Genomic DNA, 22,867 nt, shown 5'->3' on the forward strand with positions numbered 1-22,867 from the left:
ATTTGTGTGGTAGCTTTCTCTGACTGCAAAATTATGTTCATGTGAAACTTTAAGTTCTCCTCCTTCATTAGGTGTGTTTATATAGAAAAAAATAACAAACTTGTAAGAAAGGAATGCTGAGAAAATGGATATTGAAATCTTGCCTGCCTTTGAGACAGTGCTTGTAATGCTATCTCTGTAAATCTTTCCTCTGTGTCTGAACAGAACTACAGTATCTAGTTTGGAGTGAAGTTTTGTCTCAAGCACAATTTTCTATAAGGGTTAATTGTCTTTTCCCATTACTGAGTTAGTTTCAGTAAAGGTATGAAACTCCTTGAAAATAGACTGTTTTTTTCATATTTGGTTTAATGTACTTATCTAGCCACAGATCCAGAAGAGTTAAAGGTAGACTAAGACCAAAAGTTTCTAGAACCAAAATGTTTGTTTTCATGAAGCATCAGTCCTTGTAAAGCTGTCTCTGATTTTACGTGCATGCATGCATGCACACACATACGTGATAATGTGACATGCTTCAAGAAATCTAAAAGTGTGAGCATTTCACTTGGCTTGTTTATACCAATGCTTGTTTTATAATCTTGTGAACCTCAGGCATTCTGAACTTGCTCACACTTCTTGTCTATGGCATCTTCTTCCCTTTGTTCCTTGAGATTACAGGATAAATTAGGGACACTTTTTCATGGCTTTTGCTATAGCTGCAAAGGGTTGAATCCCAGCAATAAACAGGAATCTTGCTTATTTTTCCTAATGATTCCTATAGCAAACACTTTCAGAATTGTATTATAAAAACATAAGACTTGCAATGTACATGAGAGTTGATAGCCTGTGGCAGCTCAGTTGATAAATCTGAAGCGCTCAAAGAAACCTTTCCTTGTAATGGGGAGTTTTTCCAAAACGCCTTGTTCTGTACGTATCTTCAGTGAGAATAAGATTTTACTTCTAGTTTAAAAAAAAAAAAACAAAAACACAACAAAAACAACAAAAAAAAAACAACAACAAAAAAACCAAAACCCAAAACCAAAAAAACCCTCTCCAAATCAAAAAAACCACAATCTGTTCTTTTCAATCTGGGACTGGAGAATATTCTGCAAAAGATAACATATCCTGTCCTTGTTGTAATTACCATATTCTATCTATGCATTTGTCCACAAGGTCATTGCAATGGGATAGTCAAGGTTTTAATCCAGTTTGGAATGTGGATAAGTTCTTAAGTGTTTGCACTTTGTGCACACAATAATATCTTCTGATAAAGTCTTAAAATCTGAAATCTTGATTTTCCTGAATCAAGATTTGTTTAGATTTCTTTTTATTTCAGTTTCCATGATAGTGTAATAGAGTAGCCAGAAGTGGTCTCAAAGTCAGAACTTTTTCTTTGGCTTGTGAGGTCAGGGTATGGCTACATAGCTCATTAATTTCCTCTGATATTGAGACCAACACTTCGCTTCAAGAAGTGTGTAACTGTTGCCTTTGTCTGCATGTATGAAAAGAGATTTTCAATATTTATTTCCCCCTACTAACATGAAACTTTCTACTTCTCAGCTGACAAGTTTTAAATCAGATGATCAGATTGTCTGTGCCTATCTCAATCTTATAGCTTATAGGAGACAAAATAATTAATGTCCCTGTTACAGAAGAGGGGGGAAAAAAACCAAAAACCTGTCTCATGACAAGGCCATTTTCTCCAACAGGCAGTCAGGAGTGCAGGTGGGCTTTTCCCGATGATAACTGATACTATAGGAGAAGCCTTACCCTTACAGCTGTATACAAATAAGGGTGCTACATGATTGAATGGTGTTCATTTTCTTGCTTAGGGACAGGAGCAAATAGAGGTTGTCAGTTGTAGTCACAAAGGAAGAGGGGTGTCATCAGCAACAGTCTGGTTAATGGAGTAGCCTCACAAGGGGATTCCTGAACCCGAAGGAGGTGAACAGTTTTGCTCATCTCCCTTGACATGGTCTTTAATTGGCATCTTGTATCTGCTTCCTTAACTTTAATCATGTTTTTATCTTATACCCTCCAAAGTTCATTTGCTGCTTCTATTGACAGAAAATATCTGATGACCACCTGAGTTTCAAATGGTAGTGTTTATCTTACAGTAAGCAACCCTGTGGACTGTCTTCTTACCATATTTTGACAGGGACTACTGGCAGCCTATAGAAATAGCTGGTGTGGTTAATAAATGTTGGCTCTTACAACAATATTTGCGTTAATATTATACTGAGTTTTTAGAGGGATAGGCATATCACATACTGATGACATAATTTTTCCAAGCTATGCTACCATGCTATTTATTAAGAGTAGCAGTGATCTCTGCTTTCCATAATTAACTCAAATTATTAAAATAAAACAATTTCAGAAAAAGCAGAGCTGAGTTTGTGGTCTAAGCTTGTATTTTTCAAAAGGAGTGGTGAATAGCTGGTCAATATATATTCAGGTATAAAAATGGATGCAGTCCCTCTTTTGTGCATTTTTGTACATTTAGAATGAAATTGTTTCAGGGAGAGAATTATTCTCTCTTTCATTAACAGCATATCTTCTAAGCTTTTGTTCATTTGAACATTAGGAAATTACTTGATAAATAACCATAACTTTTTGTTGAGTCAGCTCGTGCAGAAAAAGAAATGTATTTCTCAATACTCTATTTCCAGATAACAAAGTTTAAAATATGCAAAAATTCCTTATGCATATTTTGTTTGTAAAAAAAAAAAAAAACCAAAAAAAAAAAAAAACCAACAAAAAAAACCCCAAACTGCTTCAATTTCATGAAGAGTCAGCTCTGAGTAGTTTTACTTTATTTGAAAACAGGATTATTTGCCCTGCATCAATTTCTGTGTCTATATGTCTGTGACACTTACAATCTGAGAACCCACCCAAACCAGCTATCAATATGCCACCTTAGCAATATTTTTTGAAGGATTTAACCTACATTTGAGCTTGCTCTCAAAATATGACCCAAGGTAAATTCAGTGTAGTTTCATTTTTTGGGCTAAAGGTTTCACGGGTAGCCAGTGCTGATCTGAAATCCCCACTCACTCCAACGACTGGCAACCCCTTCACGTGAAGAGACGCATAGTGCCTCTGTTCATGTCACCGTGTCCTCTTCCCTGTCCCACAAGAATGGTACTTAGCAGTCCAAGTGCTGTCACTCACATTGCTGTAGAAAAGGAAAGTCAATACTTGTGACTGGAGATATAGGCCTGTTTTGTTCCATGGAATGAAATTTTATTCTAAGAGGCAGAGTGGCTATTTCTATTCTGCACTTTTTTTAATGCAGAAAACTGTATTATACAGTTTTAAAATATGTATTCTGTTACCAGAATATATAGTCTACATTAAAAGTAGGCAAGCTGTTTCTTAGTTGGGTAACCCTATACATTATTGTTATTTCTGATGACACAATGCCAAAAGGGCAAAGTGGGTTTACACATCTAATGAGAGGGATTTTGTCTCTTAAAACTGACATTATTGAACAACTTGACAAAGATGGTGCTGACTTACAGCTGCTCATGATCTAAGCTACAGTATGCAGCCTGTGGTGGTTCATCACAGACTGTGTTTGAGTGAGCTGTAATGAAAATGATGCTAAGAAAGAATTCTGAGTACCAGGAAAAGAAAGTAACCTTTAAAGTAATTGATGTTAAACTCAATATTTTCCCTGTGCCAAATTCAGTGCCAACTGTTTGAAAAATATGAATAGGAAAATACCACCGATAATAGTTCCCTTCTTAATACCTGTTCTGCACAACTGCGTAAAGCTTTCTTTGCTCTTTTTCAGCACAAATTTCTACAGTATTTTACTCCTTTCAACCACTGTTTTATCAGAGGGATAAGGTATTTTCAGCTTTCTCAGCTTCAATCTCAAATGCTATTAGTATTATCAGCTAAGCAGTGACTCTAAAATCTGTCCTTTACTGGTGGAAATATGGATGGTTCAGATAGCTATAAATAATGGCCCTTCCTGGGAAGGAAATATTCCCCACAAAGTGAACAGGTAAATGAGAAATCACTCTTGTTCCCTTCATCTGCACTTGTTGAAAAAACAAAATCATGTTTTAATAACTAAGTATCATACAGAGGAGGAGAGTCACCTGCAGTAGCTTTCCAGGTACCATAAATCATTTGTCAGAGCTGTAGCTAAGAGACATTTGAGCATTCATAATTATAGAAGGTCTGATAACAAAATGGTGAGGGAAAAGAAAACCTGCAGAAGCAATGTACGACCAAAATAGAGCTGCCATTTTCTTTTTTGGGGGAAATAAGCACTGTAAAAAAATCTTTTTCATTATATCTCTATGCTTTTGTTATTTAGGGAGAAATAATTGGTGCAATTAGTACTTTTGCTAAGTTAAATGGACAACTTGAATTTCACCATGCAACCTTTATGGAAGTAATTATATCATGTTTTAGTGTTATAAGAAGCTCTTGTTGCAGTGAAGAAATAGAGGAGCTAATGACATTATCTTACCTGTCATCCCACAGTGCTTAGCAATCTTCAAGGGCAATATTTTAAGCATGTGCCCGCACTGGATAGCAGCTTGTTACACTGAATTGTAGACAAGAATACTGGAGTAAACTCCTGTTCTTAAAGGAAAAAAAAAAAGGCTTGAACTTTTTTCTCTTCTATTTATTACTAGCTGTAACCATCTAACTTAATGCATGTACTGAAGAACAATCTATGCCAACGAAGCTGCTTTAGCCCTTTTTGCCATTGAATACTTTTCTAGCAGAGCTACTCTTTCAGGGATACTCTGACAGACTCTGGTAATAAGCCTTTTCGAGAAATCTGAGAAACTGAGATCTATATAGAGAAATAAAAACATACAGGGATGCATGATCGTCTGTCGTTATGTGCTTGGGTCTTTTTTCCAGAAGCACCCTTTTCAAAGCAGTATAAAGTCCAGTTTAGTGTAATTTGAGAGAAGGAAAATGTGGAAATATTCTTGTGCACTAACTGCAGGATCTGGTAGTGAGGGTTGTGCGAGAAGGGACTGGGATCTAATGGCAATTTCAGTGCTGCCATCTCTGCTAGGTGCTGGTACCAGGTGTCTGTCCAGGAGTACGCTGCAATCACAATACTGCGCTGTTTGCCACGTTTCAGTCCACAGCACTTCTGCAGATGCACTGACTTTACTGAAACTCATGGGTGCTGTTCATGCTTTTATAGACTCGATATGCGGACTAGAGTGGATGGGCTGGCAGGTAGTAATGTACAACTGATATCTGTTTCAGGACCTCTTGTGTGTTACACTTTGCCCTAATACCATCAGACCAGGGCTAGTGTGCAGGAAAGCACATGAGCACAGCTTCTGTGCTAATATATGTAAAGGTGTTTGAGATTTGGGATGCTACAACTTCGGGTCATAAAAACCAGTGAAGGTAAAATAAATGTCTTCAGGAAATGTTGCAAGTTTCTACTTACATACCACAGTAGCTGAATCCATATCAGTTTAAGCCTTTAAAATTTGGCTACTCCAAACCTTGTCTGCTCTTTTTCTGTTCCTTTTTTCTTCATTATACTGCTCAATCATCCAACCCATAGTCTTTCTTGCTCTGGAAATTTCAAGTAAGATGAAAAGAGAAATAAAACCATAATCAGGACAAGGTTGAGGGGGGGAAGAAAAAGAAAAGAAAATTCCAGTTAGGAATGAGAAAACAAAGTATCATACAAGCACTCAAATCAAAGAAACAGTGGATTGAGAGATGTATATCTGATGTCTGAATGCATGACACAGGAATTTTTGTGATGTGTAATTTACAGAAATGCAGAATTTATATAATGTAATAGCTGAGACCATGCAGTTGTGTGCTATCAGATGAATAATTGGGATTCCACAAATCATGTGTCAGGAGCCCTGGATGGCAGCAAGGAAGAAAACAGAAGATAGATGAATAGTCTGGTAAAGAGGGAGGTTTTATTTATAAGGAGCATATGAAACAACTTTAACTGTATTTTTCACTAAAAATTGATGTCTGCAAACTTTCTTTTAAGCTTTTTCTTTATAGGAGAACATTCCAGTTTGGGGGAGTTAAAAATACTTCTCATTTAATCTGGGTAGAAGTCAGAACACAGGGAAGAAATGGTTTTTTCTATGTCTTAAATTTTCCTAACACTTGAACAGATGACATCTGAAAGCTTCTTTAAGGTAATGATTAAGTAATGGGTGCCAAGTGTAATTATCAGTGCACTGGAGGAAGTTGTTTTATGTTGTCTTGTTCAGTTGGTTCAAGAAGGTAACTGTCTTGGTTTATATAACCGCTTAGCAAAATAAAGCTATGGTAAGGTGGAAAAGCACCTTTCTCTCATTTAGATATTGCTTGACAGAGCTATATTGCTATGTGGTACATTATAAACTATATATTGAATAAAAACTGTAGTAAAATGGCTCTGCCACAGCTGAAATGTCAGCAGCCTTCTCAGTAGGATTGTGACATGAGTCGCAATGCCTCTATCTTTGCAAGTTTTAAAACTACATGCCATGTCTCTTGCTAGTGATTCTGGGTGTCACGCAGGGCAGTAGGGGCCCTTGCTGCATCTGTATATTCTTCAAGCAAAGCATGGGTAAATTCCCTTCCATTCTTTTGGCACTATTGCAAACTAATACAACAATAATTCCTCCTTGCCAACACTAGGGGGGAAGTGGGGAGTGAGCAGCGTATTTGCTTATTTTCCCTTCTCAGTGCTGGGGAGGAAGCGGGGAGTGAGTGGCTGTGTGGTGCTCAGTTGCTATCTGAGCTCAAACCACGACAAATAGGTTCCATATTTTATTTGTAATAGTTCTGAAAGCAGAACACTGATTTCACCGAACCACCTTCTGTTCCTAGGACACACTGCAAATATTTTCAGTTTGTATTATAATTACCTAATTTGATAGGATGAAAATGGCTAATCTACTCCAATAGCAATCACAATCACAGAGTCAAAGGAAAAACAAATAATGTAAAATATATTTGCCCTGCAGTCCTGGCTATATGAAAACAGACCTGCATGTTAAAACACTAACTTCCACCATCAGAGTCCTGTGGGAAGGTTAGTGGAAACCTGCAGTATGGAAGAAGAAAACTGAGTTACACTTGGTTCTGATTTGTTAGCTTTCCTCATTTTTAGAGAGAAGAGGGAAGGAGATGAGACTGTAGGAGCAAATAGGTATGATTTAAGGTCCAAGGAAGCATAGTGATTTGAAAAGTCTGAGTGACATTGACCCAAATATAATCTTGCTAGTAGTTGCTGGTTAGGAGAAAAGAAAAAAAAAAAGATTGATTTTTTTTTTTTTTTTAAGCTGCTGCTGTATGATTTCGTAACTCTTGCGGGTTTGCTTTTGCTGTATTGATCGCTACTGAAGCTTATCTCACAGAGTCTGCATGAAGTCTATCCCAAACAGTTATCTGTTCAACCCTCAAGTCCACTGTATGCTTCCTCCAGTTGACCTCACTTAACCCTTCTTACTTTGTCAAGCATCAAATGCTAGTAAGAGAAGTCAACCCTCCCCCTCTGGGATTATGATTATGACTTTTGTGTTCAAGACTTTGCTGTCTATGGAAACCTTTGTTGAGGAAGGTACTGTTGTAGTCCAGACAGTTGAGGCTCTTTGAATACAAGTTGATATTCCTTTGAAAATATGAAGAATTAACTCCAGACTTACTCAAGGCAGATTCTCTTTTAGCTTTCCTTCACATCTGCGGAAGACTGCAGAGGAGGATTCAGGTCTTATGGTATTGTAAATCTGGAATAGTTCTTCTGAGCATAATGCACTAATATTAGTATAAAACCAATATAAATGTGATCAGAATCTATTCCTCCAAGTATTAATTTTATAAGGGGAAACCCATATCTTGTGACAGTTCTAAGATGAAAACATATTTACTGATTTATTTAGCAGCTCTATAAGGTTAGAATTTTCTTTTAACATTCTTACTTGGAATGAGGGCTGTAAGTCCTATTTAATAATAAAAACGGAAGGTAACTGAAGCAGACTATTTTTATTTTTTTAAAAAATTTCATGGTATTCTAGGCATTAAGTTCAAGGTTAAGTAGGCTGAGCTGTAGTTCTCTGAATGTGAAATTTGGGGCTGGGGAGCAAAAGAGACCTAAAGTACTATTCCTTTTATTATGGTATATCTGAAATAAATAGTATCTGAATCTACAGCTTGATGTCATCCAGCATTCTGTGGTAGATATGGAAAATCAATGACAGAAGCAGTAGTGTGTAAATACATACAAGACCTTATAAACAACCAACAGAAAGATATTTCACAGAGAGTTCATGCTGTAGGGGTTAGAAAAAGGGATGGCTGGACAGTGACATCCAACAAGGTGCAATTGCATAATGATATATTCCTTGGTACTTGCCCGCTTAATCAGTGTCCAAGTTATAAGTATTGCCTGTTACCTCAAATCTCTGTTTCTGCACCAACATTTCCCATGTTCACTGTTGGACAGAAAGAGATGGGTGACCTTAAACTCCTTGTTTATAGCCTTTGTTGAAATAAATCAGAGTTCAGAGAAAGAGGAAAAAAAAAAACGGGGGGGGGGGGGGGGGGTATTTTAAGACTGGATTTTCAGAATCAAGTAATGAATTTGAGGCATCTTCAAAAATCCAAACTTCATCAGAATTGTTGACTTTACTACAATTTCCTGTTTCCATATTATTCGTATAAAAAAGAATTGCTCAGAAATGCTTCTTGTGCCTTTTTTTTCAAGCCACAGTCCTCATATGAGCATTCATGGGGATTAATGTAGATCCTCTACCCAGATCTTTCTCATGAGGATACATTCCCTTGATGCTCACAGTGTGTGAAAGTAGTGCAGGATTTTGATTAATTTTTAGGATCTCCTAAAGATGCTTGTTGTTTTTCAAAATGAAAACTCTGTGGATGCTGTTTATCTATACAGTGACTGCAGAGATCTCTGTGAATGAAAGCTGAAATAGGTTTACTGAAGTGTGTGGAGAAAGAGGCCTTCAGAGTGTATTTTTAGTTCCTGGCCTTTTATGGCATAAGAGAAACACATTAATCAGTGAATCAATCACTGCTATATGCACACGGGACAATATATTATTCATAACCATGGCTTGAAGATAACAAAACTGATCTCAGTTTCCATAGAGGCAAGCCTTCATAATGTCCTCTGATCATATACAAATGACATTTGATTAGCACTCACAGATAGAATCATTTTTATGTAAAGTTTATGCTGCAGTAGGAAACTGCTCAGTTGCCCTTCTTTGAGATAAGGCTAAAAATAGATTTCCTTTAAGGAGCTGGACTTTTAATGTGAAAAAGAGTAGGTTTAGATTTTTCACACTAAGTGCAAATGCTATTTGGTGCTTTCAGACAGACTTTATTGTACCCTTTCTACCAAAGATAACATTACTGAGTGTGCCTCTATAGCATTAAAATGATTTGGAACAAATTATCTTCTGTTGTGGCAGTCAGCTGACTACCATGAAGTTGGACCGGTAGAACTGGGGTAATCTGGTTGATTCTAAGGCTTCCTCAGCTTCCAGACATCATCCATGCTCAAAAAGCATCAATTTACCAGCAAAACTGCTGTTATACTGAATTGTGTGACATGCACAATTAATTTTAATATTTTAAAGAAGATATAAACAATCCCTTTATATGCAAGAGAGATGTGAGGAGATAGAGGATTAAAAAAAAAGTATTGCTTGTGTATAAAACATAAATGTGAACTTCTAGAGAACTGATTTCATTAAGCATTTCTAATACATAAGCTATTGATTTGCATGCATGCCATAGTCATAAACTGTCTGAGGGTTGTATACTACTCTTAAAATGTATGATAAATCATCATCACTTCTCTTAGCATTCAGAGAACTAGCTTGAATGCATCTGGAGTATTCCAGTTTTCTAAAATGTGTCACCTAAAGTCATAGAATTCCATTGTAACTTAGCCTGAATGAATGCTTACTTGCCTGAAAGTGTTAATAACTACTGCTTTAGTAGTAAGAAAAAGAATTTAAGAAAGCGTTATTTCAAGTATATACTAAAATGCATTTTTATGGTAGTGTCAATCTGCATCAAGATTTTTTTTTAATATTTGCTTTCAAATTTTTAATTTAGAAATGACCTTTCAGCAAATAAGTATTTGGCAGTGAAAAATGATGTCACAGAAGTACATTCCTTTTCCCAGTGCTAGCTGAACTACATATATAGAGTGAGTGAGTGTGAGCAAAGTGTAAAATCAATAAAGGAAGTTGATTGTTTTGTAATATCCCTCCATTTCCTCAGCAAGTCATAATAACTTGTTCTGACTTCTGTAGTACAGAGTGCATTCCTGCTGTTATAAGTAAGAAAAGGTGTTTGCACAATACTTTCTAAGTGTGTAGTTGGAAAAAATTGATCACTTAAAGGTGATTAGATTTTTGATTTGTTTTGTTTTACAGGCGTTTATAATTCAGAGGAGTAAAAGTAAATTTCTTAATCTGCTTATCTAACAGGGATATTAAAAAAAATTTATAGGAAAAGTTGTACCTAAGATATTTGACACTTACTACACATAAATAATAAAAAAAAAAGGATCAACTCTAAAATAGTTGAGCAGGAAGCACTCTCTTTCATGATTTACCATGTTAAATTTAAGCATGTAAGGCTATAATTGGTAAAAAGCTGTTTGTAAACTTGTACATATTAGCAGCATCGAACTTAAAGTGGGTATAGATACATGTACACCTGGAGTCTGAATCTGTGCACTGATTTATAACCTTCTATTTAAAACCTGAAGTCTAAATTTTGGTGTCCTAATGCAGGACCCTCTGGACTGGGATCTTTAGGGCCAGCCTGCAGGAGAAATTGGAGAAAGATACATCATTCTGTGTGAACAATGAACTTAGTTGTCATCTTCTGACTGTTTAAATGCTTGTTACATAAAGCTATGTACAAGCACATGAGGAAACAAGCTGTTGAATATAAGCAATGTGAATTTATCAAGAAAAAGGTTAAACCTTTCTACCTTTTTTCTGTGATAGAGGGAAACTATTAGTGAGTCACAGTCCATACTGATGGATATTCTAGGTGAGTTCTCCAGGATATGTCCTAACCATGCTTCTGCTCAGTGTTTTCATAAATGGTCTGCATAATGAAATAGAAAACATGGATGTTAAATGTGTAGACAATACAAAACTGAGAGGAATTATCACTGTATTTAAGGATAGTTTTAGATTTCAGGGAGATCTCGGTGAACTTGAGAAAAGTTTTATGTTTGGAAAACAAAATAAATTTTTCTGTCTGGTGATGATGTTGATCATATTAGTCATGACAATAAGAACATATGTAACTAGGAAAATTCAACTCTAGAAACTGTGAGTGTGTATGAAGGATCCAATACTCATAGTGGTTCACAAAAAAGACAAAAGCACATAAACAAGGTCATAGTGGCACTCATGAATAGGCACATAGTGTTAAAACTTAAAACATAAACCTTTAGTAAAGAGCACTATTCTGTTTTGGGGAGCACTATTCTATTTTGGGCATCACGCTTGAAAAAAAGACTGGGATCAATTGGAGAAAGTCTAGGAGAGCATTAAGAATAATCAGAGGTAGCAAAGCCAGTATTTCCTAAGAAGACTGGAACTGGCATTTTTGGGGTTAGAATAGTGGAAACTGAGTGGCCTCGTGAAAATTCTTCAAATATGTGGGCAGCCACTGCAAAGAGAAATGAAGGTGATCAATTCTGATGATTATTTGGAAAAAAAGAAAGAATATATAAAATGTAGCGAAGGATAATTTTAATTACACATTTAAAAACCTTTTCTAACAGTAAGAGTGCTGAAGCATGCAAATACTGCTTTGGGAAACTGAGGAAGCATCATTATAGAAAGTCTTTTAGAGCAGGGTGTGCAAATATCTTTCTGAATCATAAGCTACAATGGATGGATTAAGTGGTCTAACACCCTTCCCACCTTAATTTTTTTTCATATTCTGTGATTATTGTATCTTTATGCATAAGGATACGGTGTAGATAATAAGTCTTTTTGGAACCAATCTCAATCTCACTGAAATCACCAGAATGAAGCTCCAGTCCACCAACGACTGGAATACATTTATGTCAGTCATGATTTTGAGCTTCTTGTGTTATCCTTCAGCAAAGTTAAGTGAATAATTTGTACTGGTAAAAATGTTAATGGAAAATGATTGCTCATTCTTCTACTCAAGTAGTAGGCACAATCCTATGGAATGTATCTGGCCTAAAATATCTGGGGAAAGCTTGTACAGTTTGGTCAGAAAAGTACATTAGACTTTGAAATTACTCTGTCATTAGTGTGTGTAGGATTTATTTATTTATACTTTTGCTATATTTTTATTGCACAGATTCATGGTTTTTATATTATCACGCTGAAGTGATGCCGTTTTACATTTCTAACTCCCTTTGAAGTACAGATTGTGGGTATAAGTTACACTTTTTTTTTTTCCTTACTCTTCAGTATGCTGCTTCTGCTCAAAATTGCAGTATGAACCAGTGCAGTTCAAAAGTTTTCCTCAATGGGAGTTGAGTATTTTCACCATTGAATGCAAGAAGAAGAAAATGAGTTTTGCTTATTTATAGTGATACTCTGCAGCAGACAATCCAAATGCATTTTGGTTCAGTTCAGCTTGGAATGAAACTAGAGGAATTAAAGGTCTAGTATATGGTATAATGGTTTAGGTCTTAGCTGTGCCCTGTATCAACCCTGCAATATCTGTTACTTGTTTTCTTCTCTTAAAAAACGTAATCATTTAAGCTTCATGCTGGAAGTAGATCTTAAACTGAATAAAAAGCTTAGTAGAAGCTGAAGGCTAAAATTCTCCAAAAAACAACTTTGTGTGGGTTTTTAAAATCACATGAACATCTTAATGCAATACTACTTCAAATTATTTTGCTCTCCCTGCTGGAAGTGTAGGATCCTCTAAATAATGAACAAAGTGTAGTGTGAAAAATTAGGTGTTTTGGAAACATTAAGTGAAAGACAGACAGAGATTTGTGGAGTAAATGAAGTATCCTGCCAGGATGCAAAATTATTTCAGGCCAAGAAAATTGAGTCCAAGCTGTTAGACATACTGTGGGTATCCTGTTTGGGCAAAGGAATGAAATGCTAGATTGGAACATTCTCTAAAGCGTTCAAACCCAGCTGGTATTATATTTCACTCTGTGGTTGCTAGCACAGTCACACTGACAGACGTTTTCAGCTACAGTTGGCAACTTCCAGAATGTTGTTCTCCTGAGGGCAGTGAAATTTGCTCCTAAAATCTCAAGTCATTAAAGGTCATGAAGCCAAACATGTCAATAGAGTCTGCCTGAAAGCTTAGGTCTGGGAAAATCTGATCTGATCACTGTTCTTAACATAGCTATTGGAATGTCTCAGTGAACTGCTAATTACACATTAGAGAAGCAATGTGTAGGTGTTTTCATTTTCTTGGCCAGGTTCTGACTGATCTTGGCTCAGAAACAGAGCCAATAATGGGAGCATACAGGAAACGGGGGACCATAATGTGGATGAGCAGCTAGTCCTGGTCAAACTCAGCAGTGCAAGATATATTGCACAAAAAAGTATTACAGGCTGTATAAAGTCTGTATAGATCTGTGAACCTCCTCTTTAAATGCCAGTAATACCATGTATGTAAGAAATACCACATGTGTAGCATTTTAAATAATAGGGATCACGTTTTAATTATTGTGTTTAGATTGAAGCAATCTCCAGTGTCGTACAGCTTTGTGGTCATAAATTCTGACAAAGACATTGTGCTGAGTGGTCTGACTTGTTACTGCATTTTAAAATGCTACAGGCAGGACAAAAAGTGGAAGCCAAAATTTATACGCTAAAAAATCTGGATTTGTTAAAAACCAGTAAGTTTTAAGACTGTTGATGTTTAAAACCTGGAAGACCAAGTTTGTTACAGATGCAGAAATTTCATTTCAATACAAGTAGAATAAGGTGTGAAATTAAATTGAAGTAGTGAGCAAAATTAATACAAATTGCTTTTAAAAACAGAGCAAGACGTCAGGAATAGTTGTCATAATAATGTTCGCTCATAAAACCGTGGTAGACCACAGCAAACTTAAGTATAAATAGCATTTTAATCTTTTCATTTACACTTGTACAGTTGTGTTTCATCAAAGACTAATTTTTAAAGCAGAGCAATATCAAATCATTGCTCCTTATCAATTCTGCAGACAACCTAATAACTGCTAAATTGTCAGCTACAGGCATTTAGCATGTACTGAACTTGAAAATGCAGGCACTTTGCAGATGATATAACTGCAAAATGATTAGTATGTTGTGTCCTCTGCCAAAACCTTAGAGAGAAAACTACTATATACAGCACACATTTGTGCAACTTAACTTTGTTCTTAGTCATGGATGTATTGATTCAGGCTTTGAATGGACGAAGACTGTGCATGGAGAACGTCTGACTTCAGAGTCAAAGGGTAACACCTTAGCTCAAACTGCAGCTAAAGCTGCCCAGATGGACCCTCTCAAGCACGCAGAGGGCAAAAGGAATGGAGCTGACAAATGCGACTCAAATATTGTTTAAAATTTTAAGATGATTTCTTGTTCCCTACCTGCCCTCCCTCATCCCCTGTCTTCTGTTGTTATTGGTTGAAACCTGAGTCACCTAAAAAAATTTGACAAGGTGCATAGCAAGGCTTAGTTGAAATGCAGAGGAATGCTAGGGCAGCGGGGTGTGTATGCTGGAAATAGCTAACAGAGAAAGCATATCCCTTAGTTATGGCTACATCCTAGGGGATTCTGCAACTTCATTAATACTAGACCAATCCAATACCTAGTGGCGCAAAACATACTGTTTCTGTTAAGGAATCTTACACTTCTCTGAACTGCAGAAGTCATGCTCAAACCCAAAGGATTCCTTAACTGATTTCTGTGGAAGTTTTTGTATATGAAGACTAGAAAGCCTTTATGGACATAAAGTATCACAAGCTTCCTCTAAGGTGGGGTGTTGATATTGTCCCTCTTTACTTTTGGAAAGCATTGAAGTGTACAACTTATTCCTAAAGACAGTTTTCTTCCAAGAGTTTTTTTCATCCAAAAAATGTGGATACTTCTGATCAGGGTCCAGATCTTCAGGATTCAACATGGACGTTTTACGTGATGTAGAGCTGTACTCTGAGGTTGTTAGTCACCTTCTAAATAGGAACCTACTGCTTAAGGAATGAAATGCAGCCAGCACAAAAGAATACTTAGTGAAAGTGGGCAAGGGCTAAAATCTGATTTTAATAACTAAATAAGACCTTGGGGGCCCACTTCTTATGAATTCAAATATTTGTTCTTTCAGCAAAGGAAATAAAGTTCTGGATGATCTGAGGTGGATAACTGTGCCTATGACATGCAAACTCAATGAGCTTTGCTATTTGGTATATTTTCAGTATCAGTTAGTTTATGTCTAAGCTGATTATATCAGCATTAAAAAATTCCCTTCTGTACTGAAACAATTAAAGATGCATCTGCACATGCTTTTATGTATACCAAAATGCATTTATATTTACACAGAAACTCAGCACAACAGTGCAGTAGTGTTATGGAAGGCAGCAGCAATAGTGGTTACCAAAATTTGCTATTTATTAATACCAAGCATCTAAACTGAAAGATTTTTATTTTTTCCTGAAAAATCTGGTAGGTTACATCATGATTTTCCTTGTTTTTGCAAGAGTTTATGGGAGATGACAGCTTGAATCTATATTAGAACATTAATACTCAGAAGGCTGTATTGCTATAGCAAACTTACTGTGTGCATCTAAGTTCAGAAAATACTTGCTCAGCTCCAGCATAGTTTTGAAATTGTTGTTTACTGCTTGTATTAAATTGCAGTCAATCTAAAAATGATTTCTGACCACCTCTAACAGTTGGAAGCAGTGCCAGAACTTCTGAAGCACTTGAAATGAACTTAAAATGTATAAACAAGAAAAGGTGTACGTCATGAAGAAATAAAAAAAACCCCTTAGACTACAAATTAAACATTAGTTGAAAACTTTCAGTACAATACTTTTAAAACTGTAACAAACTTAACTGTTTTATTTCCTAGAAAAAAAATTTGTCTGAAATAAGGAACTGCCTCTAAAACACCTACGCAATAATTCATTTCCTCTTTTGAGACTTGGATTTTGTACCATTCACTGCTGATACTTGGTTATTTAACATTTACCCGAGATAGTGAGAAAAATATCATTAGGGTTTTGTGTGTTTTTTTTTTTTTCATTCAGCTTTTAAGGAAGATTACCCTTTTTTAGGGAGAAGAAAAAACAAAAATAACGCTCCCCCCCCCCCCCCCGCCCCCAACCGAAAAAAACCCCCAACCCCCCAAAAAGGAATATTTAAGCAATTGCATTCCTTTAGGAAAATATTACAATAAAGATGTGTTTATTTCACAGTTGTGTGACTCCGGGGAAGTCATAATTTGCAATAACCTGTCCTGTAATTTTACCCTTTTTGCTGTACTCTACAGTATCTACATGTAGATCATAGTTTTGCTAAACTGAATCTGTTGTACAGAAACATTTAATTTTGTAAGCCTATTTCTTGTTATATGTTTTTAATGTCATGTATTAATGACAACTTGATTATGCAGACATTTCATTTGGATAGACACCGTCAAGGCTGTGATTTCAGCTATGATTGGATAGATGTATTATATTGTTTCTGATCCTAGGGTGAATGAACACTTAAAACACTTCTGCTGTGAATAAACTTCATTATGAATGTAAAATTAATTGCCCACAAGTTTTTTCTCATGACATCTTTTGATGTTCAATTTCTATGAACATTCATGCCAATTACAATCTGTCTGTCAAGAAACACAGAAGCAGAAGAGGCCAAATATTGCCAAACCAAGTTTCTTGAAAAACTCATCTTAGAACTTAGAACAATTCCTGGAAGGTTAATTTGAGTCTACTTTACAGCTAATGTTGAAAATACTGGCATTTCAAAGCTGTCATTATCTGACGCAGCATATTTTGCAGATATTAGAAATGAAATTAATAATTAGAAACACTGATGCTAAAAATAAATCAAAGCCTCCCTCTCATTTTAATAAAGTACTGCTTTGCTCTCATCTGGGAGACTTCTGTATTCTCAAATATTTCTTTTCAGTGTGTCAATGGGCGGTGGTACATGTGATTATCCCAGTGGTCAATGAATGTACAGTTACCAAAGGGATTTAACTGTGTCTCAAACTGTAACAGCAGAATTTTTCAGAAAACTGATGATTTAAAGCTACTTGCTCCAGTCTTTCTTTATAGTTCTTCTGACACCCCTGAAACTTAGTGATGACTGCATGGCAGTCACCGCAGGGGGCTGCAGGGTGGCTTCTTCAACCACAGCGTGCGGCGGCAGGTCAAGGCTGCAGGGCTGTCCCCTGTGGCCCATCGCCACACGGAGCCCAGCTGCCAGGAGCAGGATGCGGTGTGCACACAGCGCACACTGGTGAGCAGCTTGCATTGCGTTTGGACCCCTTCGTTTTAAATAGCAAGAGCACTCAGATAAAATACAGGCAGAGAGTGAAAATGTGTTCGCAGTCTGGAACAATGTGGAATTGTGACAAACAAAACAGGTGTTTTGGCAGAGGATAACTTACTTGGTTTTTAAGGTGGTCTGTACTTTTCCTATTATTTCTTAGTCAGAACCCCAAGGTATTGACAGCACAGAACAACGGCAGGATTAAGGCATTGAAAGTAAAAGTTCTGCAATAATTTGCTTTCTCCCTGGCTTGACCTTGCTCACAACACTGATAGCAGAGGTGAACTGCTGGCTCTTTTCACTGAGGCTCCCAGCTGAGGTGGCTTAAACAGTTGACAGGGCAAATGATTGAGGCCACAGTGTCACAACAATGATCGAGGGTAGGACTTGCGCGCTGTGTGAGAAGCAGTGTGGTGTTTCCCAGGCAGAGGCAGTGAACGGGACCTCAGGCTGTCAACGGTGTCACTCAGTTGACCTTGCTAGACCTGCAGTTTCCTTAAGATGGAGTTGTGCTGAATATGATTACACTTTTCTCTACTTGTAGTCCTACAGTGTCCCTTTTCCATATAACTGCTGTACAGCACTGTACAAACACTCAGTATTGTGGAACACTCAGTGTCACTGTAATGGTTTGAACCTCAATTATCCTAAATTACTTTTTATCCAAAAAAAGGTCTTATCCCCTGACACATCCGTTACTTCGTCTGAAAATTTTCTTGATCATCAAGATGTATTAAATGTCCGTTCCTCTTCAAGTTTCCCTCCAGGAACCTGCTGTAGTTCAGGTTACCTTTTGCTATGCTTGGGTACAAAGTTATGCAAGTTAAATATTTTTTAACAGCACGGATTGCTGAACAGGATTGCTGAATAAATAATCAAGCTTGTCCTCCACGGACTCACTATGATAGTGAATGTGTCACTTTTTAAGTTCTGCATAAACTTTGCTCTGATTGCTGTCTTATATGATTTACCTACTAAATTTTTTTTTTTTGTCCCTCTGTTGCCCTTTATACTCTCGGTTCCTTCCTTAGGCAAGAAAGCGTGCAAATGTTTCACAATAGGTTTTCCACAAATACTTGTTAGAACACAAACTACATTTCACCCTTGTATAATTATATTCTGCCCCTTTTTAGCCATTTGACAAACAGTTTTCATTCAAGCAAATATTCCCTAAAACATGTTTCCAGCTCTCCTAGACGTAGGCTTACTGGATGTATTTTTAACAAGAAGGGGCGCTGCCTTATGCAGTAGGAAAAATAAAGGATCTTCCACACTTCAGAGTCCTTACAGATATAATAAAACTGAATGGAAGGATCTCTTCCATACACCTTTTTCTAGAACTTGGGATGCACTTTTCTGTAAATTTCATTTGAGTCATGAAGCATGAGAAAATAATACTAAATGAATTTTGTGACCAGCTTATGTAACCCCAAAACCAATGTGAATTTCAGCTATCTAATACAGCAGAATGTTTCAATCAATTCATATAGTCCAAGTCTCACAGAAAATGATGGAAATCAGAAATTTAAAGCAAGAAATCTAGAGAAAGTGTAATTAGTTTAGAGAACTTCTTATGAGCAAAGCATAAGATAAATTATTCACTCTGATTTATTTGCTCAGCTTACAAAACCTTCCATGATGTTATTTTTTCAGTTCTGCAAATCTAATAATTTGACTTTTAGGAGCATCAACTTATCTTCCTCTCATTACATCATAGCACTTTTACAATATGCCCTGCTTGTTATACCAAGTAATTGTTTCTATCAGCATTATCTTCTCCGTCCTTATCCATCATCTCTTTGATAACATCCTATTTCTTTGCCAGCTCTGTTTCACAGTGCCTGCATCATATTAATAATAGCACAGATGGAAAAGTTCTGTGAGGTCATTCAGTACAATCCATATCCTGATGCAATGTTGAGCTTTTATATATTTTCCAATATATGTAGCCTGATCGTAAATGAGTCAAGTGACTGGATTTTCACAATCTCATTCAAGTCTTAATGCAGTATTTTTTTCTTCTGGCTTTCTCCCCTTCTATCTTTTTATGTTTCTTCCAGTAGCTAAAAAGTGCTTCTTGACAGATAAGAAATTGCATAGTCTTATGAAATCTCTGGCACAGAGTCAAGCACATCATATTCTTAACAGGATTATTAATATGTTAACAGGTGGAACCTTATTATTGTTCAGTGCTTTAAGTGTGAAATGTCTCATACTCTTTTTTTTATTCACTTATGTAGTTTCCAGTTAACTTGATTAACAGCTTGGGCTGTTAACTTCTTAAATTGTTTTATTTCACAAAGACAAAATACAGTTGGTTTGGGGGTTTGGTTTCTTTTTTTTTTTTTTGATTCATCTACATCACCCACTTTGGCTTTTAGTCTGCACAAAATCTAAATTGAATTATTTTTTTTTATCAGTGTTGAGTAACTTTTTATTCTTGATTGCCTCGTAAAACTGGCAGGAAACAAGGAAATTAAAAAGGCAGGGAATGCCACAGCAACTGAAGCAGTTGCTTACTCCACTTGTACAAAGTAGCTTCCCATGTCTTGTCAGCAGGCATTGCATCAAAATAAGAGATTTTAACAATTTACTGACTGATGTAGCCACTTTTAGGCTTTTTACAAGCCAGCTTTTTAGAGTGGTGAAAATTGCCACAACAGAGATCTGGAATAAAGCAGGAGATAAACTGCTCTGTTCAGGGCAGCCTAGGCACATTCTCTCTAGTATTTCCTCTTTGAATCTTCACCTTTCTGTTAAAGAGTGGTATACTGAATTTTCTATTCCACAACACCTGATTTACATATAAAATGTATAATAATTAAAAAAATTATAATTTAAAACTTCTCAAAACTATAAAAGGAAGAAATCATAGGAGACAAAGATAACCTCAAACATGAAGATATTCACTTCTCTCCCTCTTGGTGAGGAGAACAGATTTCTCAACTTGGTCCAATGACCTGGTAACCTTGGCTTTATGCCTAATACGCTGAGCTGCTCTTAGTCACCGTGTGCTTACCAGGGCAGTTGTCTCTACCAGCTCCACTCTGGTCTGTTCGCAAAGGTGATGCTTACACTGCAAGGCTGACTGTTGTCTGCAGTCCTTCTTCCACTACAGGTACCAGCTCCATATATGCATGTGTGTGGTATGTATGTCAGGGTAATGCTGTGTAGCCCAATTTTCTTTTTTTACTCATATAACTACTTGATTTTTGATTTTGATATCCTGTAAAAGCTCTAATTTTTTTACAAAGACTTGGAGTTGAAATACTGTTAGTATTAACATACTGTATAAATTAAGTATTCAAATCTAAAATACCAAATCCATGGGCATGTGCCTCTGTTTAGAGGCAGTCTAATAATGTCCAAGTTGTGGTCTGGCAACTGTCCTTTCAAGTGATCTTGGCCAAGTGATTTTACTTTAAAATATTCTGGCTGTTTCTTCTTTCATGCTTCATTTAAATAAGCTCCTCAGGAGAATAATTCACTCCTACGTGGTGTTTGCAGAGTACCTATTGTAACAGGGCATCATTCTGTTGTCTTCTGGAATATAAATTTCATTTGCAAATATAAATTAGGGGACCTATAGCTATTGCACACAGAATTCCCTAATAAAATTCCTGGTTTGAATGATCTTCCTAAATTACACATCTCAAATACAGTACAAGAGTCAGTATTAATCCCTCACACCCTACTTTGCACATGCACAGTGACCTAAGGCTATGTGCACCCCTGAAATTACAGGTCAAGACTATCCCAGAGGGGTAGTCTTGATTTATAGTAGAAATTCTCCTCATATTAGAAGTTCTGCCAGGTCAGAAATGTTAGTCATGTCTTATTTTAATAAGGCTTCTCTACAAGCAAATTGATGCAATGCAGTAATGTATTTGCAGTATACGTACGTTAACATGATTTTACTGATACCGCTTTATTTGGGAACTAGCAAAACCTCTATCTCTAGAATCAACTGTTTTGCCAACGTAGTGTTGTACCTACAGCAGACATGATAGTTATATTGGGTGACATTTTTAGGGTTTATTATAATTTGCAAAAGACACCTACTCAAACTGTTTGAAATGTTAAGTATATGTTATAGTTCCACGAGTACCTAAAGGTAATATAATCCTGCCACTGGAGGAAGCTTTTCCTTCCCTTCCATCCACTTGAGCTGACTGTGAAATGTACCAGACGAGACGTTGCTATGGATGAAAATGGCGTTATTCCTCCCTTCCCAGTTTGGTTTGAAATCCATCGATTCCCTCCACGGATCATTTCATAGTGGTTTGAAGACTTGCACTTGCACAGAGGAGAGTGTGAAGAGAGGAAGTCAGGAATGAGTAAAGCATGAAAAGGGCATCTTTTGCATCAGCACAATTTCTGCCAGGTTAAACTACTTAAAAAAACTTATGCGTGTTACCTGTGTTATGCTCATACAGTGTTCAGGGGATGAAGAAGTGGAGTATAGGATTAGTTTTAGGGATCCTCCAGGTGTCTTGAAAAATTCTAATACATTTCAAGTTTCATATCGATCCAGTGGTTTTGATGTTCTTTCAGTTGTTTACGTCTATTCTTGCATATCTGTGGGACATTATCCTGTCACACTCTTATTTATATCACAAATAACCTGATATTACTGTTTTGCCAACAAGCTGCTCTAGGTGATGCTTCTCAAATTTCTAAGATGAACTCTGCATATTTTAATAATTCCTTGGGCACTGCTGTTAATTACTAAATTTTTCATTTTTTAAGATAGAAGGTTTCTATCAGACTGCACCTGCTTTACTGTCTTAAGTTCTCTGTGAAGTTGTAGCACTGATTATGTCACCCTAATCACTCCAAAGAGCTGGCTTTCTCAGTCTGTGGATCTACGCTTCATTTAGTTTTTGTAACTTGCACTGAAGTTAATTTCAACTTTCTTTTTATTCTTGTGATTTCTTTTTAGGGACTAAAAGAGTTCCTGCTAGTCCTTTTGTGTGGAAGAACTAGCAGGAGGATAAAATCAGTCATTGATACTGAGATGCTGTTTTGTACAGTGTAGGAACTCTGTATCTACCAAAAAGATCAGATCTTAAATTAAGATCCGTCCAAATCTTGTATCTTCAGATATCAAAGATAAATTCAAAGGTGGTTAACAAAAGGAACAGGAATATTGTTATGCACTGTCTGTGGTGGAAAAGTTGCTGCAAGCTCCTTCCTTTACATGTCAGGCCACAACATGCTTATCCAGGTCCTAACACGTGGCCTTGGTCAGGTTGCTAAGGGCCCAGGTGCGATCACGTGAGAGTGGTTAAACACACTGAAAGACACTGCCCGAGCCACAGTGTCTATATGCACGCCTTTACCTTGGGAGAATGTAAGATAAATCAATTTAGCATAACACTCATGTTTCAAAGAAATCAAACTTT

This window comes from Strix aluco, chromosome 13 (assembly GCF_031877795.1).
Source record: "Strix aluco isolate bStrAlu1 chromosome 13, bStrAlu1.hap1, whole genome shotgun sequence".
Classification (NCBI taxonomy): Eukaryota; Metazoa; Chordata; class Aves; order Strigiformes; family Strigidae; genus Strix; species Strix aluco.